The sequence below is a fragment of the Colobus angolensis genome, unplaced genomic scaffold (assembly GCF_000951035.1).
Source record: "Colobus angolensis palliatus isolate OR3802 unplaced genomic scaffold, Cang.pa_1.0 Scaffold160, whole genome shotgun sequence".
In the NCBI taxonomy this organism is placed as follows: Eukaryota; Metazoa; Chordata; class Mammalia; order Primates; family Cercopithecidae; genus Colobus; species Colobus angolensis.
The window spans coordinates 7,738,334-7,754,321 of NW_012114711.1; the positions used below are offsets into that span (position 1 = coordinate 7,738,334).

Sequence of the window (15,988 nt, forward strand, 5' to 3'; positions counted from 1 at the left end):
GTATTTTTAGTAGAGACGGGGTTTCACCGTGTTAGCCAGGATGGTCTCAATCTCCTGACCTCGTGATCCGCCTGCCTCGGCCTCCCAAAGTGCTGGGATCATAGGAGTGAGCCACCGCGCCCGGCCTTTGTAAGAATTTTTTAAAAGTGCATGGCTAGTCAATCCTCTATAATCTCTAACAAGTGAGACAGGTAGTGCTGCTCCTATTTAAAAGATGGGGAAACAGAGTTAACCCTACAATTAAATGTGAGGCTGAAGGTCAACCATGGTGGTCAGAGATCAAGCTGAAGCACAGAGAAAAAAATGGGGTGTGTTTTCAAAAGACCCTGATTACACTTCCAACCCAACATTGGCTGGGTGACCCTGGGCAAGTTCACTACTTGTCTGGACCCTCCTAGTCCTTGTCTGTGAAATGGGAGCACACCCACCTGCCTCACCTAACTGAGAATACAGAGGTCAAATGAGGTAAGATTGGAAAATGCTCAGCAAACTGCAACTAGAACCTTAACTCCTACTTTATGGTTCTGTTAACCAAAATAACAACAGTCAGTGGTCCTCATTTAGTGAATGGTTTAGTTAGGAACACAGGCTTTGGAGCCAGTCAAAATGAGATTTGAATCATGGCTCTGCTGTTCACAGTGTGACCCAAGGCAACTTATTTAACCTCTTTCCCCAAGCCTGTTTTCTCATGTGGAGATAGAGATAGTAACAGCACCTATATCTTGGGTTATTACAAGGAGGAAATATAATACGCATACAGGACTTATGACTATGCCCTTAGCAACTGAGGTTAATATGACTTAGCAAGCACTCAGTAAAGGGAACCAGTCTCACTATGGCCCCATGACACTCAGTCACAAGGAGAGCCACAAAACTAATCATTGCTGCTAATACTAAAGAACAGATGTTGCAAATGATTCTTTTTTTTTTTTTTTTTTTTCTTGAGACAGGGTCTCACCCTATCGCCTAGGTTGGAGAATACTGGCACGGTCATGGCTCACTGCAGCCTTGACCTCCCCAGCTCAGGTGATCCTCTCACCTCAGCATCCCAAGTACCTGGGACTACAGGTGTGCGCCACAATGCCCAGCTAAATTTTTTGTATTTTCTGTAGAGACGGGGTTTTGCCATGTTGCCCAGGCTGGTCTTGAACTACTGGGCTCAAGTGATCCTGCCCAACTTGGCCTCTGAAAGTGCCAGGATTACAGGTGTGAGCCACTGCACCTGGCCTGCAAATGATTCTTCCAATACAAATACAAATACAAAAGAAAGTGACTCACGGTTATCCCCACAACAATGTTACTCTTTGATTGTTTTCATCCTTTAGAGCTTGTCTGAGTAGAAGTTAAGGGAGAACATGTTCCTGCTAACCCTTACAGCAATCACTGAAAACACCAAGCCCCATTCTTGTTCATTCTCTTTTCACACCAACACAATCAGAACATTCATGATATCTCAACCACAATTTGGTGGGAAAAACCGATTTTTAAAATATTTCAACAAAAGAAGGCATTAGCTCCTTAAATGACACTACAGCAAGGTGTTTTATTTTACAGAGAACAGGAGAGTGAAAAGGCATGGCTTCTTTCTATGTCATTTGTGGTGCTGTAGAAGCTCATCTGGGGCTGTTCTCACTGACTGGGCTATGCAGATTTAGGTGCCCATGACAGGTAACTCATTCAGTGTCAAGGGAGGAGCTGCAGTGAAAGCTCAGGTCAGCCCACACTTGTGTTTCAGGAGGATCCTCAGATCATTCTCCCAACTCTACCCTGTCCCCAACACTAACACCACCACCAGAAGGTTCTAGTTCTTAAATTAAAAAATAAAAATAAAAAAGCTTAAAAGAATGATAAAATATAGCAATATGTTAACCTCTGTGAAATCTGAGTGGTAGATACTAGAATGACTTTTCTTCTCATACCCTTTTGTGGGTATGAGAATATTTCATCACTAGTGATTTTTTTTTTTAATTATGATTTGTTTATCCATACTACTACTAGTGGGCATTTGGGTAGTTTCCAGTTTGGGGTTATTATGAATAGTACTGCTTCTATGGATATTCTTAAAAGAGTTTGTGGCTTTTGGCAAATATATGTATGCATTTTTGCCTACAGTACACGGTGGAGTGGAACAGCTGGGTCCTAGAATACACATGTGCACAGCTTTAGCAGAGACAAACACACACAAGCCTTAAACAGGAGAAGGCCCCTGCCATTTCCTACCCCTTTTTCTTCTTTTTTTTTAAAAAAATTATTTATTTATTTATTTTTAAACTTTTTATTTCCATAGGTTTCTGGGGAACAGGTGGTATTTGATTACACGAGTAAGTGCTTTAGTGGTGATCTGTGAGATTTTGGTGCACCCATCTCCTGAGCAGTATACACTGAACCCAATTTGTGGTCTTTTATCACTTCCCCTGAGTCCCTAAAGTCCACCATGTCATTCTTATGCCTTTGCATCCTCACAGCTTAGCTCCCACTTATAAGTGAGAACATATGTTGTTTGGTTTTCCATTCCTGAGTTACTTCACTTAGAATAATGGAAATAGTGTGGAGATTCCCTAAGGAACTAAAAGTAGAGCTACCACTTGATACAGCAATCCCACTACTGGGTATCTACCCAGAGGAAGTCATTACATGAAAAAGATACATGCACACACGTTTCTAGCAGCATAATTCCCAATTGCAAAAATGTGGAACCAACCCAAACGCCCACCAATCAACAAGTGAATGAAGAAACTGTGATACACACACACACACACACACACACACAATGGAATACTACTCAGCCATAAAAAGGAATAAATTAATGGCATTCACAGCAACCTGTATGGGATTGGAGTCTACCCCTTTTTCAAAGGGGAGCTTTCCCTCAAGTCAGTTTATGTATAGAAGTCCCCAGGGCTTCTCTCTAGTGGCCTCTCAGCCCATACTCTTCTACTCTCCTTTTCCTCTCAATTCAATCTGGTTACAAATATTTATTGAGCACCTACTATATGGCTAGCACTGAACCTGATTCTTGGAGGGGATCTACAAGTCCCAGGAATCCTCAGAGTATGATTTAAGACGGTATATTAAATAGTTTTAAAAGTATTTATTTTACATATAATAATTGATATAGTTTATTTATTATCCCCACTTAAATCTCATGTTAAAATATTAATATAATCCCCAATATTGGAGGTAGAGCCTGGTGGGAGGTCTTTGGATCACTGGAGCAGAACCATTATGAATTGCTTGCGCCGTCCCCTTGGTGATGAGTGAGCTCTCACTGTATTCACAGGAGATCTGGTCAAAAGTGTGTGGCACCTCCCCCCACCTCACTCTCTTGCTCCTGCTTTCACCATGGGAAGCACCTGCTCCCACTTCGTCTTCTGCCATGATCGAAAGTCTCCTGAGGCCTCCCCAAAAGCTGATACCAGAGCTACATTTCCAGTACAGCCTGCAAAACTGTGAGCCAATTAGACCTCTTTCTTTATAAACTACCCAGCCTCAGGTATTTCTTTATAGCAATGCAAGAATGGCTTAATACAACAATTAATTCCTCAGTTGCAATAACTGGGATAGAAAGTGTACAATTAGTCACCTCATTTTCCTTGATAAATGTCTCTAAAATTCAAATTGGTGGGTCCAGATATCATCCTACACATGTTAGTACTATAGTTTTTTTATCTCCTTCCACCCGCTACCCCACCCTCTGCTATACACACACCTACTCACTCACACTTTCTCTCATTCTAGACACCTGCTTTTCTTTTTTCTCGGCATCTATTCTTTCTGAAATCTTTCATGCTACCCTAGCGATCCACGCAAAACACACTACTAGCTTAACATCATGGAGCTATACGATGATCACCAATCTCAATGAGGTGCACAGTAAGATGGAAAAACCACGTCAACACACTAGCTGGAGGACGGGGAAGAGAACACCACCACGATAACACTATCCTTGACCAAGGGCTGCAACCTAGTTTTTTGGTCCAAAATAGTAAGACCTGAAGCAAGTATGCAAAGATATATGTATAGTAAATCTAGACATAATATTGTTTCTAACTGAGAATTACAAAATGACCCAACTGTCCTTGATGTCCATGAAAAAAGGAATACTATATGGCTAGTTATCAAAATATACTCTAATAAGGAAATATGAAAATAATATACTGTCACAAAGGTAACCTACAGAATACACATCTGATTTCGTTTCTGTAAAATGTATGCATAACAATCTTTGTTAGTATCATCAGGAGAAAAATGTCTGGAAAGACTATACATAAACTTAACATGAGCAAAGGATCAGGAGAGTACTATTAGACATTTTTAGAATGAGTGTGCGTCACTATCACAGGTTTTCTCAACCTCAGTACTGTTGATATTTTAAGGCCAAATACCTTGTTATAGGAGACTATCTTATGTATTGCAGGATGTTTAGCAGTGTCTCTGACCTCTACCCACTAGATGCCAGTTGCATCCTCCCGCTCCCACGCCAACTGTGGCACACAAAAATGTCTCCAGATATTGCTAAATGTCCTCTGGGGAGAGCAAATTATCTACTGCATTATGATAATTAGGAAAAAAAGATTACTCTTCTTAAATATTAATATACAGTTCATAGTAGCAGAGTGGTAAGAGTATCTGACCCTGGAGCAAAGCTGCCTAAGCTTGAACAGCAGTACCACTGTTTACAAGCTACAAGATCTCCAGCTGCTTATTTAACCCCTTCAGGCCTCAGTTTACTCATCTGCAAAGTGGGGATAAAATACTACTATCTACTTTCTGTGGTTGTTATAAGGATTAAATTTAAAAATACATGTAAAGTGCTTAGAAAAGTACCTGGTACAGAATGTTAGCTGTCATTATTACTACTATTCATTTATGTTATTACAAGTTACAATATTCTCTTAGAGCTTTCAAAGAACATATATGCTAATTAGTGAAAATCTACCCCCATATCTCTTCAGCTTGAGCCCCCTCCACCCACCAGTTCACCCTTTTCAGAGTACTGATCAGCTGAGAAAAGTGACCAAGGGCTAAGAGGTGAAGGAAGGGTTGGAACATGTGTCACTTCCAAAGACTTCTCAAGAAGACGTACCATCTTCCATCACAGTCATAGTATGAGAACCATCCACACATGAACTAACCCACGCTCTAAAGCAAGCAGCACTATGAGGGTAGGGCAAGGGGAGTGTATTAGTCCATTCTCACACTGCTAATAAAGACATATCCGAAACTGGGTAATTTACAAAGGAAAGAGGTTTAATTGTCTCACATTCCACATGGCTGTGGAGGCCTCACAATCATGGCATGGTGGAAGGTGAAGGGGGAGCAAAGGCATGCCTTACATGGCAGCAGGCAAGAGGGCAAGAGAGCATGTGCAGGGGAACCCCCTTTTATAAAACCATCAGCTCTCGTGAGACTTACTCACTCTCACAAGAACAGTGTGGGAAAAACCCAGCCCCATGAGTCAATCACTTCCCACTGGGTTCCTCCCACGACCCGTGAAGATTATGGGAGCTACAATTCATTCAAGATGAGATTTGGTTGGGGACACAGTCAAACCACATCAGGGAGGGTGTGAGGGGTAAACAGAATACAGGAGGGATCCACATTCCTCAACCTCCAAACTCCAGAAAGCTTGGGCCCCTGTAAGGGAACAAAACTACACACTTGTCTGTAAGACAGATCATAAGTCACCATTGTGATGGTCAGATGCACAGTCAGAAATCATTTTCCCATTTCACACATGAAGAAGGAAAGACAAGTAATCAAAGTTACCCCACAACTGAGGACTGACAAAATCAGAGGTAGGGCCTTATTCATCCTGCCCAAGTTTCCCTTGGAATGTCAAATATTTTCTGGCCAAATTTAGGGCAAATCCCATCCAAACTCACTAGATGCTTTCCTTTTCCAAGTGTCACTGTTTCTAAACATTTCAAATAACTTGTTCTTGAAATCCTGACTCTGTCTTGAAAATAAGTGCTATTCTACTAGGTTTCAGAACTTAACAAAATAAACAACTTTTAAGAGTCATATATTAGGCATTTTATCAAGGCTATACTGCAGATTGTGACATCTCTAACTCCTTTTAACAGGAATAGTGTTCAGGTGTGTTGTTTACAGAGCAGAAGCAGCAACATGAGTGGACTCGCATCTATGATAAACCTCAACCTAAAAAGAGACATTTTTTTGGATGTGGTTTTCCACCTACGCATTCTCTGCTCAACTGAGACAATTTCCAGAGTTACAGCACCCCCTTATATTCAGAGGAAAAAGGACCTTAATACGACCTATTTCTAGTCAACCATCTCCATAGCAACTGTCTAGGGTTTAAGTTGAAACAGCTGTATGAGCCAGCCAGTGACCAATTACAATGTAAATAGGACCCATGTGAGTTTTGAGGTCCCCTTGAGAAATGGGCTTCAGAGAGCAAAGACATGTTTCCCACCTCTCCCTGGGGACGTAACCAGACTTGTAGTAGCAGCTTAAAGAAAAGGAAACAAGACAGCAAAGGTGTCTTTATTCTTGCCAGAGGTGGCAAATTATGCTTCTTATACACACACAGCCCAGAATAAAATCAGCACAGGAAAAAGAAAGCTCTGTATAATTATGCATACTCAAGTGTAAAGATGTCAAGTTCACAACTTTACAACTGCTCTCTTAAAAATTAAATGCATTTAGACAAGCAAATTTAAAAGATGGACGTTTCTTGAAATGTAGTATGAACATGACAGCTACCCCTATAAAAACAACCAGGGAGAATTTTTCAACTGGCATCAGTGAACAATGAGAAATTACAGATCTGCTCAAATCCATGAAGTATAAATAAAACCAGAGGAGAATTTAGCAACTGAAGGAATTAAATGGAGTAAAGAGCACACAGTAAAAATATTTCTTCAGTACCCAATACAAGTGTGGAAAGCTAAGAATGAGGCTTGAATAAAGGCTAAAAACAAATTCATCATGAAAATAGGTAGTCAAGTCTGACAGCTTACTTCAAATTAAATCCTAAATCAGGTACCTTGATGACTTAATAGACTGCATGGGAAAGAAAAATGCCTGCTTTTTCAAATAGGGTAAAAATATTTATGAAACTTCAGGCAGACTTGAACTTTTTCAATACTTTTTGGTTCAGTTCTTAGTGAAATTCCTCATCCTATAATACACTGCATTCCCAAGGCACACAATCAGTAATCAGTATACTCAAAACATTTCATGTCCTGAAGAGAGGAGTGGAAATTCTAGGCAGAATTTCTAGGCACTATTAAGACTGTGCAAAAAATGGCCCAAGGAATCTATGGACTTAAAGAAGCCTTAAAATTGATCTAGTTTACTCATTTTCAGTTAAGACCTGCATAATTATCAGGGGGCAGGGGGAACTGATTTGGGGCTTGTAAAAAAAATTAACAAAAATAAAAGAAAAACACTTATTATTATTTAAAAATAAGTTTTACTCATTTTCGTCAAATAAGTAACTGTAAATTGGTATAACCTACCTTGAAAGCAATGTGACAATATTCAGAATCATTTATTTTATACCATTTGAAAGAATACATCGTAGTCATTAAAAATTACACGCTGAAAAACTAAAATTTGAATGTCTGCCCTTGACTGAAAGTGAAAAAAGCCATTTACAAAAATGTTTGTACAAGCTCAATTAAAAATATATCTATAGAGACACCCACACACATACCCACACAACCCAAGAAAATATTAGCAGAACATATATTTAAATGTTTATAATGATTAATTCTGGGTGGTGAGATTCTGGGTATATCTAATGTTCTTCTTGTGCCTTTTTTTTTTTCTGGAGAGAGGGTCTTACTCTGTCACCCAGGTTGGAGTGCAGTGGCACTATCATAGCTCACTGTAACCTTGAACTCCTGAGCTCAAGCAATCCTCCCACCTCAGCCTCACAAGTAGCTAAGACTATAAGCAAATGCCACCACACTTGGCTAATTTTTTCATTTTTTGTAGAGATGGAGTCTTGTTTATGTTGCCTAGGCTGGTCTTGAACTCCTGGCCTCAAGCAATCCTCCCAATTCAGCCCCCCAAAGTGCTGGGATTACAGGCATGAGCCACCTCTCTAGGTCCTGTTCCATTTTTAATGTCTGAAACGTCTACAGTGAACATATTTTTTTATTCGTATTTTCATTTTAGTTTCATTTAGTTTCTTCTTTTAATGGAGCTGAGACTTAATGTTACATTGAAAAAACAAAAGTAAGCAATCTCAAATAAGTGTCCATTAAAAATTACTTATATTCATCATTCTATTACAAATTTCATTTTTATATTTACCTTCCAGTTTCATCAGTAAGCATACACATTTTTACAGTTTTTCCAAATTTTATATTGAATGTTTTCACTGATTTTATTGAATATTTTTCTATGTCTTATCCGAACTTCATAATGTTCACTTTTAGTGGCTGCCAATATTTTTGTCTTGTCAATACACTATAATTTTCGGTCTCCTAACATTGAACCATTCAGGTTATGTTCAAGTTTGTCTGTTGGTGTTTTTTTTTTTTTTGCTGTTATAGATAACACTACAGTGAAGATGTTCAAACACCTTCATGTATATTTTTTGCTTCTGCTAAATTTCCACAAGTAGCATCACTGCAACCTAAGAGCATGTCTTCATAGCCCTTCCTAAAAATCATTTACAAAAATCCTCAATATTATCAGATGGTATGCTTAGTTTCCTTCTGGAAAGACATCTGAGTGTACACCCAAGATGAAGGTATTTATTTCAACTCTACAAGAAGGCTCCACTTAGGTTCCTTACATTGCTAGTAGCTTACTTATAGATCTTTTCCAGTGTCTAAAACAGGGAAATTACAGAAAGTTGGAATGCCATCTGATTGCTCCTATGTTATTTTTTCATGCCTTATAAGCTCTCAAGTTTCTGGGAAGAGGGGTCAAAGAGAAGACAGAACATAGAAAAGGCATTCTAAGAACAGGAAATTCTCCCACACACGTTGTCTTGGAGGTAAACAACAATATAAATAATCTCATCGATTAGTTGTAAAACACAGGAAAAAGAGCATCCTCAAGGGACAGGGGCTCTAGTTGCAAAGGCAGCACAGGCTCACAGCCTCAGATGATCTACTTCCTACTTACATTAATAGTAAGAGATTCACACCTGCAGATGACCATATAACATCATGGCTCTGTTGCTGGCCCTTCAAACGAGAGGCTGGTACTATATGAGCCAATCTCAGCCTATGGCCGCAAGAGCACAGAACAAATTCTGAACACTCTGCAGAGCTAATTTCCTCAGGCTGCCAGCCTGGCACATCTCATTTCACCCTGCAGCAGGACACTGCACCAGTGGCAAGATGGTGACTGCTGATTGTCCTCCTGGTGGAGGCAAACTATGCAGGAAACATTTGCATACTTTTAAAGGATTTTAAAAGTGGCAAAGACTTTAACGTTGGGAAGGATCTGAGAAGATATCTACTGAAATTCCCTCATTTTATAAAGGGGAAAACAGGCCCTGAAAAGTGGAAGATAGTGGCAGAGCCAGGAAAGTAACCCACGGCTGCAGGTTTACAATTCAGAAATTTTTCCACTATTAAAGCATTTCCCAACAGCTGTTTCCTGACAGTTTTCCATAAGATGGTAGAAGGTACAGAGAATAAAAGGTTTCCACCATCAAAGGAGTCACACTAGTTAGGAAAGCACTGGGTTACTCAAAGTTAAACTAATTTTTAACTGCAGGACTTCTAAGAATCTTATAAAGTGTATGGTAAGTCTTGAGTAACAGGACAAATAGTAGGCACTTGAGCCAAGTGGCTAATTCTGGGTGCCAATTTTGGCTCTCCTATTACATCACTAGCCATGTAATGTTGGCTGGACAAATTACTTTCCTCTCTGAGCCTCAGTTTCCTCAATCAGTAAAATTAGTACTCTATGAAAATTTATCATACAGGCTTGCTATGAGGATATACCATAAAAAGCACTCAACATGTAGTTAGGTATTATGTAGGTACTGGCACATGACTACAAATCTATAGAATAGGTTCATGATGCTATCTACTCATTCTGCAAATACTTGGTGAGCATCTTCTCTATGCCACTCCTGTGCTAGCCCCCGGGGATACACAACCAAAGTACATAATTGAGAAGGGAAGAGAGACAAACAAGCAGATGATTTCAAGCCTGTTCTAAGCACTGTGGCCAAGAAAAGCTCAATGAGCTATGGTAGCCAAAGGTGGGGCATCCAAAGTCAGGTGGGTGAGGCCCTGCAGGTGCTTCCTGCAGGAAGTGAGAAGAAGGAGCAAGCAAGGCAGGGCAGGAGTGGGAAGGGTGTTCCACACAGGAGGCCACCTGTATTACAGGTGGATTTGAACTAATCCAGAAAACTTGGGCATCAATACTTTTTGTTAAATAAAATGTACCAAAGATCTTCAGAACCTTAGATCTGGAAAGATGCCAAAAGGTTACTTGATTTTAACAGGTACCTAAAAGCATTCCCTCTATAGTGTCTCTAGGATGAACAGAAATAAGGTAGGATGAATACTGTTCCCTACTTGACAAGGGCAGTCCAAATTTATACCTGTTGATAGTGGCAGGAAGCAGACAAATGCCTAGGCAGACAGAGGCAGGTCCGAGGTGAAACCCCACCTAAAAGTGGAAGACAGTTTAAAGCCTGAAAGCCAAGCTTTAAGTCAAAGCCACAGACCAGATTGAGAACCTGCCTTCCCATTTGGCACACTTTCCTCTGATCGATCCCTACCCTTCACTAATTTTACATATACCTACCCTTTACTAATTGGTTTTCTACACTGCCATGCCCACCTTTGAGTGGTTTCTTTGCTTTAGCCTTTCTTTGCATACACACAAACCAATCAGCATGCATTCCCCTATTCCGAGCCCATAAAAGCCCTGGACTCAGCTACACTGAGAGAGAAACTACCCAACTGCGAGGGTAGGGACCACCCCCGTGTCCTCTCTCCACTGAGAGTTGTTGCGTCGCTCAATAAAATTTTTCTCCGCCCTCCTCAGACTTTGATTGTCAGCATATCCTCATTCTTCTTGGATGTAGGACAAGAGCTTGGGACCCCCCCGAACATGGGTGCAGAAAAGGCTGTAACACCATGCCCTCTGTCCTTTACCAGCAGAGAGCAGCCACCCCACATGACAAAAATGGTGGTGAGGCCAAGCTAGCTCTGAAGTCACAGACCAAGGTGGGGCAAGGGCATTGCCAGCCAGGTATCTCCAGCCGGCAAAAGTGATTGAGAAAAGTCCTAAGTCACTATTATTCAAGCATAATTAAGAGCATCCCATTTCACTCTCAAAAGTGTCTTGATTTGGACAATAAATTATGAAGTCACTCTGTGAATAGATGGTCCCACAGTCTCAGCTTGAACAATCTGGGTGACAGATATCACTTCCTGGTAGGCAGTCCCTGTCATGTTCAGATCATTCTAACAGAGTTCCTAATCTTTAGCTAAACTGAAATCGGTCTCCTGGAGACCTTGCCTCTGCTGTCCCTTTCTAGGTTCCCAGAGATCACATGGAATAGATCAAATTCTTTCTCTATCATCTTTCAGACATTTGTAGAATAATCATAACTCATTTATCTCTTAGTCTTTAGGTTCAGTAATTTATTCAACCTTTCCCAGGCACTCCAATCTCAAATTAAGGGTATCACCATCTCCCCAAAACCCAGGAGTCATACTGGATTCCTGTCTTGTCTTTTCTCCCTATGCTTTCAGAGGTACTTCCAAATATCAGATCACTTCTTAGCTTCTCTCCTCCTACCACCTTGTTCCTCAGACCCATCATTTCTCACCTGGACTATCACAAAACCCCAAACAGAACCAGAGTGGTCTCTTTAAAATGTTAATTAGATCCAATGGCTTCCAACTGTGTTTAAGATGAAAACCAAATTTCTTTGAGGCCTACAAAGCTCTGTGTAATCCAACTCTGCCTACTTCTCCAACCTAACCCTGACCCCACATCACAGTCCCCCTTGTTCCTAACTCCCTCCTTCCTGGTCATGCTAGCCTTGCTCATTGTTTAGGTTTCAGCTCAGAAGTCATCACCTCAGACAGGCCATCACTAATCCTACAAATAAAAGACCCAAGAGCTCAACCGCATTATACTCCAATAATTTTTCCATTATTCTGTTTTATTTTAATCGCAGTCCATCGTCATAGTCAGATATAAATTTACCTATTTAGAGTCTCTTCCTTACTAGAATTATAACCTCCATGAGAATAAGGATTTATATCTAGTTATCTGTTGTATCTACGGCACTTAAAACACAACCTAGCCCATAGTACATACTGGATAAACAATACTTTTAATGAAAAAAGTCATCTGTTCCTTAGGTTTGCATGATTTCCAAACCCACCCTATCCCTGGGTGACCCTCTTCTGCATAAACATCAATCTCGAATACAGTCTTTCAGTGGGATATCCCTTTGTGCCCCTTCGTGGGCCATTGTTGCCTCATCTACAAGATTTTTTGCCAGGTAATTTTGAAAGTTTCATCCATTCTAAATTCTTATTTTTTCATAAGTTTCTCTTAAAGCTAGATATCCCTGGGCATGACTCTCTACTCAACAGTTTACCTTGGTTTTCCCACAGAGGACAATGATACAGAGTCCAATATTCGAGGGGCAGGGAATATCAGAATCACTGTTACTTCTTAATCTAAGTTTGGCCTCAAAAGAACCAAGACATGAAAAGAAATTTAAGGTTACATTAAATAGGTATTTCAAACCGGCACCTCTGGGACCTCAGCAGGACTCACACATACTCATTCTGATCAGGTCTCTTGGAGCAGGTTAGAAGAAAATATTGTGTGCCCTGTTATCCTATTATATTAGGTTCTCACCTTCCAGGGTTATCATGTTTTGCTTCCTGAGCTTATGCCACACACTGGCTCCTAAGTCAAGTGAACAACTACTCTTTTCAAAAAAAGACACAAAAGACAGTGTTATCTTCTTATCTCATCCAGTCAGCCAGCCCTGGCCTGCCCTTCCCAAATAACTCAGTTACTGTGAACCCACCTTCACCCTGGTGACCGGGCCAGTGTTCTCTCACCAAGGAAAAGCTGACTTTACAACATGAGATGGGTCATACCAGGTCTGAGCCCTGCTGCTTTCAAAAACTAAAGGCTCCAATAGATGATATTCAAATGGCATTCTTTCATGTTTTGACAAATATGTATTAAGTGCTTATTAAGTGACAGTTACTGTGCTGGGGATAAAGTGGTGACTAATACAGATGCAATCCCACCACCTTCACAGAACATACCTACTAAAGCAAGCCTATCCAACCCATGGCCCATGGGCTACAAGCAGCCCAGGATGGCTTTTAATGCAGCCCAACACTTATTCGTAACCTTTCTTAAAACATTACGAGATTTTATTGCAATTTTTTTTAGCTCATCAGCTATCGTTAGTGCTAGTGTATTTTATGTGTGGCCCAAGATATTTCTTCTTCCAATGTGGCCCAGAGAAGCCAAAAGATTGAACACCCCTGTAGTAAAGGGAAGAACATTCAAGAAACATGTATAGAAATAATTATCATAAGTGAGATGAATGATATGAAAGGAAGGCACAAGAAACCATAGGAACAAGTAACACATGCAGATCGTCTAAATCTGGCATGTGGATGACAGAACAGTGTTCCAAATGGACTTTCCAGAGTAAGTGTGGCTGAGACCTGATACTGCAAAGCTAAAGGTGTGCACTTAAAGCATGTGGACACAGCAGGCCTTCTGTCAGATGCTCTGCCCCAAGTGTTCCCAGGATGACTTCTTCCTCATCAGCAAAGTTCCGCTCAAATGCCTCTTCCTCACCCAGGCCTTCCCAGATAAACAAATATTGCTTTCCACACACTTCCCCAACTCCTTATTGGTACTCGACCATAGCACCTTGCTGGTTCCCATCCTAATACTATTCTCAATTTGTTATTTCATATGACCTGGACACTCCAGGATAATGTGGGTTTCACATACTCTTGTTCCTTTTGAATAATTACTGTATAATTTTTAAACAAAATATATTTTCATTTTATTTCTCTAATACACTTGATGTTAAAATGTATAAATTGGGGGAGAAATCCAACCTACTTTTGGCTCAGTGTCTGTTACTGCATCTCCTAGACTTTGAGCAGTTAAAAGGCATGGAGGGTATCTTTCATCCCTTTATTCTCAGGAACAGAACAGCATAGTACCTGGAAGACAGTGGGACATCTAGAGTTGTATGCTAAACACACAGACCACATCTTAAGCCAGAAAGCAAATTGTCACAGAAGGAATTAGACTCACTTCCATCACTGGAAGTCAAAGAACACACCCCACTGATGGATAACAGACCTCAAAAAGGCATGAACACAAATGGTAGGTCAAGAGATATGTCACTGTATAGATCCAGAACAAGTGAAAGCAGGGGCTCAAAGGAAGGACATTCTGATACATACTACAACATGGATGAACCCTGAAGACGTAATGCTGAGTGAAGTCAGGCACAAAAGGACAAGGATTCCACTTACGTGAGGTACTTAGAATAGGAGAATTCTTAGAGGCTCAAAGTACAATGGAGGTCACCAGAGGCTGAAGAGTTATTGTTTAATGAGCATAGAGCTTCTGTTTATAATGACGAAAACGTTCTGGAAATGCATAATGTTGATGGTTGTATAACACTGGTATTGTACTTAGTGCCACTGAATTTTATGCTTAAAAACGGTTAAAATGGTAAATTTTATGTTATGTATAGTGTACCATACACACACACACAATGTATGTTATTAGCATATTCCTCCAGCCAAGGCCTCTGAGATAATCTAAGAGGATTTATTTCATAGTAAATTTTGCAATTTGGTATTCCACAATAGCAAATCTTTTCAAAACATCATTGCAACTTGGCAGAATACTATATGAGGCATTACCAAATCTTAAAAATAAGCAACAGTAAAGGAAATTTAACTTAATATTCAATTATATCAAGCAAAGAAATAGTCCAGTGGAAGAAACTAGAACAATGGCACTTACTAAAAGGCTTTCTATGATTAAAACAAGTAAAATACTAGTGAATAAAAAACTACAATGTTGTGCTGGCATGAAAAACATGAATGAACAGAGTTGCAGAATGATCACAAGCTTTAGGTGAGACAAAACTTACAGTCTGTTCCTAACCAGGTTGATTTTGCTGGAAAAAAAAAAAAAAAATTCTCCAGAGAATTATAACAAGCCCCAGAGACCCAATACTGGCGGAAAAAGAAAATGAACAGATGCCAACCCCAAGATGACCCAGAAGTTGGAATTATCAGACAAAGGCTTTATTTATTTTTTTTTTTTTGAGACACACTTTCACTCTGTCACCCAGGCTGGAGTGCAGTGGCGTGATTTCAGCTCACTGCAACCTCTGCCACCCGGGTTCAAGAGATTCTCATGCCTCAGCCTCCCGAGTAGCTGGGATTACAGGCTGCGCCACCACACCTGGCTCATTTTTGTATTTTTAGTAGAGATGGGGTTTCGCCACATTAGCCAGGCTGATCTCCAACTCCTGACCTCAGGTGATCCGGCCACCCAAAGTGCTGGAACTACGGGCGTGAGCCACCACGCCCAGCCAGACTTTAAAGGAGCTATTACAATCATCGGCTATGAAGCAAAGGTGAATGGTCTCGAATGGAAAGATGAGAGCTCTCAGCAGACAAAAAAAAAAAAAAAAAAAAAAAAAGCTATCTTTAAAAATGAAACTTTAGAATTGCAAAGTACAACACCTGAAATTAAAAACTTGCTAGATAAGCTCTGCAAAAAAATGGAGAAGAAACTCAAGAGAATAACAGAGAAAATAAGGAATCTGAAGACATATCAACAGGAAGTACACAACCTGAAGAATACAGAGAACAGACTACTTTAAAATAATGAACAAACCTAAGGAACCTCTGGGATACTGTAAAAAGGTCTAAAATTTATACACTGGAGTCCCAAAAAGAGAGGAGAGATTGGTTTTAAAAAACAAGTGAAACAATATCTG

At 40.2% G+C, this 15,988-nt stretch overlaps 1 protein-coding gene across 4 annotated transcripts in view; it reads right to left on the bottom strand.

The window, feature by feature from the left end:
- SUMF1 (sulfatase modifying factor 1) overlaps positions 1 to 15,988 on the bottom strand; it is a 104,547-nt gene that overhangs the window by 57,226 nt on the left and 31,333 nt on the right. The window lies entirely within an intron of this gene.